The following is a 3,574-nucleotide window of genomic DNA, read 5'->3' as shown; positions in this document are numbered from 1 at the left end:
ACTGAGTCCAGCTGAGCAGGAACAGGAAGAAATGCTGCGGATGAAAAGCCTTTTTTCTCTGTTTCCACGCGCTGCCATGCGCAGCACGCAGCGCGGGTCCAATCAAAGGCTGGGGTCCGGGTTGACAGAGTTCATGCGTTCAGAAAAAAACTGGCCTTCCGCTCTGATTTCATCCAGACTGGATGCTTAGTGAGATCTGCGTGGAAATGAAGCAGTAAAATACATTTCAGGAGTGAACTAGTGTGATTGCGTTTTCACATTTGGAGGATCAAGGGCTTTCAGACGCGATGAAAATATGCAGATCTGATTCACATTTAAAGCAGATCAAAACAGAAAAACACCACTTCCACCACTGATCCAAATCGGAAAAAAAACAAGAATTAAGGACTAAAACCTGGTTAATATGTATTGCTTTTGTAAGTGACCATGGTATAAGCGGGTTAATGGCCTTCGAAGTGTGCGGTTACTACTTTTTAACGCACTTCGCGGAAGCAACCGTCCTCCGCGAACCACGGCGTGCGTTAAAAAGTAGTAACCGCACACTTCGTCGGCCATTAACCCTTACATAAAATGCATGTGAATGTTTTTTTTAGGATCTGTGTTTGATCTTGATTAATAATTGGGTTGGTTTGGTAAGAGGTGGAGCCAACCACCTATAAAAGAGGACCTTTTTTTTTTTTTAAATTTTTTAAACTGGAGGCCTTATTTTTTGTTGTATGGCTTCCATGGTGTGGCACTACAGGGGGGTATTCCAGAAAGCATTTTTAAACTACCCTGACTTTTACCCTGAACTCTGGCTGAAATCCGCCTGAACTTGCTTACTCTGGGTATGTCGGTTCCAAAAGACCGGATATGAGTTGGCGTAATTACGTTCGACTTGGTAACCCTGGGTTAATGGGCGTGCACGGCAAGTACATAAAGACATTCTCAATGGATCGCCGATAACTCGGCAAAACACAGTAAAACAGCTAAACAACAAAACACATTTGGTCAAAAACCCACACTTAAACCCAAATCCGTCCAGACAGGCAAAGGGAATGGTATCCCACAATTCCTTGCGCTGCCGATCTAACAGCAGCACCAAAGTTACACCTACTTAATTGAATTAATTTGAATGAAAGTGAAATAACTGTTTGATAACTACGTGTTATTTTTAAGATGACTTAACTAAATAAAAGTGATTTATCTTAACTGAAGCAAATAATTAAGTTAGATTAATGTAAAGAAGTTTATCTTTAAACATCCATATGTGGTCTTATCACTCACTCATGGTGTAAAAAGTATTATCTGAGCTTCTTCATCCACTAAATCCTCTTCAAATGGACACACCATGCTCCTTCCCCTCTCTGAAAACAAACTAACCTTCAACTAAACCTGCTCCAGACCAGGTTATGTTCAGAGCATGAGTTGCTGCAACCTGACATACCCTGAAGCATACCTCTGTTTTTGGAACCGAAAGCGGTGGTTGTCCGCTTCCTTAGCCTCAAACTTACAGAGGTAACTGTTTTTTGGAATACCCCCCAGGTTGCTTTCCTGCCATGTTGTTCCTAATTGATGCATGTTTCACACATTTAGCTGAAAAAGACACAAAAAGAAGAGAACCTTAACTTTTTGTGCGGACAGTTAGAGGAGAACACAACATTCATGGATGTGTTTAGGCTCCTGTGCCTGTAGACACCAGTGCTCCGACGTTCAATTCAATTTCCTTCAATTCAATTTACTTCAATTAAACCAACTAAAGCCAGGGGGTGCGAGGAGCTTCATCCAGTGTGGCTCCTTAGGGAAGACCCTTCACACTACTGTCTACTGTGTAGCCACAAAGGGGTCCTAAGTCTTGCTGGTCTCCAGCCTGGTTAAAATACAGCTTTGTGTCAGGAAGGGCACCTGGCATAAAACTCTCTGCCACCCTGTGCCACTCAGTGAAAGCTGATTGATGGCTGTGGTGACCCCTGATGGGACATGCAGAAAGGCGAACAACACCCATGTAATTTAATTCAATAAACTGATCCAATGTTTGTTTAATTCATTGAAAAAAAAAATCAATTTATTTTAATTTACTTTGAGCAGTTAGTTTGATTTAATTAATCAGTTAAATCTACATTAATACATTTCATTTACATTTTTTTATTTCTAACACCTAATGAAAATAAACACAAACGTTAAAAATAGACTGATAAAACAAAACCGTGTGCTTGAAAAGAAGTGGGTAGAAGAAAAAACCTGTATGATCCCACCCTTTTTTTACAACACCTTATGTTGTGCATATTTGTATTTACAGATTTTTTTAAATCTTCAAAACATTCACATTACCTTCTGTATGGCACCGATGCAGGAGTGACATTTGATTTTAAAAACAAATACTAAAAATGAAAGCTGCAGAAAGTGGTGTAGTGGTTATCACTCTCATCTCGCATAGTGAAACCGTTCATATCCCAGCTGGGACCTTTCTGTGTGACGTTTGTCTGTTCTCTTTCCTCCCACAGTCCAAAAACATGTTTCATTGGTTAAGTGATGTTTGTATGATTCTAAATTTGTCCCTAAGTGTGAATGTCAGAGTGTGTGTGTGGTTGTGTGGTCCAGTAATGCACTGGAAACCCTTCCAGGTGTACTCTGCCTCTGCCTAACAGTGGGGATAGGCTCCAGCAACCCTGTGACTCCCTCAAGCAGGTTCAGAAAACGGATGGATGGGTGGGAAGCTGCAGAGTATCTCCACATGCATGATATATTCTTGACCCTTTTTTTATTTTTACATATTTTAAACAACACAATTTGAATATTTATTTTCAGCAGTGACTAATTTAGAAAAATATACTTTTTTGGAAGATTAACCTCCCATGTAAAAGGCTTTCATACTGACTGGTGCTGTAACTCTAAACTTTTCAAACAATTATTTATTGCAGGAGAATCAGAACTAACATATAACCTTTTATTTATTAACTTCTTACTAAAGAAACCTTAATTACATTTCTGGACCAGTTATTCTCTCTTCCCCAATCTGGTTCTCAGTACTTAAAAACTTTCGCTCAGTACAGATAGAAAGTTTACATTTTTAGACATGAACTTCAATATAACCTGTGTGAATAAAGGTTTCAAGTGAAGGGTTTTAGAAAACTTCCATCTCACAGATCCTTGGAAACCCAACATCCATTAGAAAAACTGAAAGTATCTGAGATTCATAATATACAAAACATTTCACACAGAGTAAAAACTCAGCAAAAATGTTAAATGTTTCTGACTTTATGATCTTCCTAGCACTTCATTGTGATAGTGGTGAGGAAGCCCTCTTCTTTGTGATGACTGGATCTAGCCGTCAGTCTTTGCACTTCCTGGGAGCTGCATGTTAGCTTTGCCATCAAACACCACATCGTGGAACAGACGTTCTCGCTGAAGACGATTCAGACGTGATGTTGCTCCCCCGTCCTACACCTTAAAAAAGATTTTTTTATAAATTTTCTTAATTTCTCTTAAGAAAAAAAATCATCAAACAGCATGAGAGTTTTCATGGTTTTCATGTTCTGCAGGCCTGTAAAAATACATTTTTGAATAAAACAAAAAGACTGAAGCAAGAACGACA

Source organism: Oryzias latipes, chromosome 21 (assembly GCF_002234675.1).
Source record: "Oryzias latipes chromosome 21, ASM223467v1".
In the NCBI taxonomy this organism is placed as follows: Eukaryota; Metazoa; Chordata; class Actinopteri; order Beloniformes; family Adrianichthyidae; genus Oryzias; species Oryzias latipes.
Note: the sequence above shows the minus strand (reverse complement) of the source record.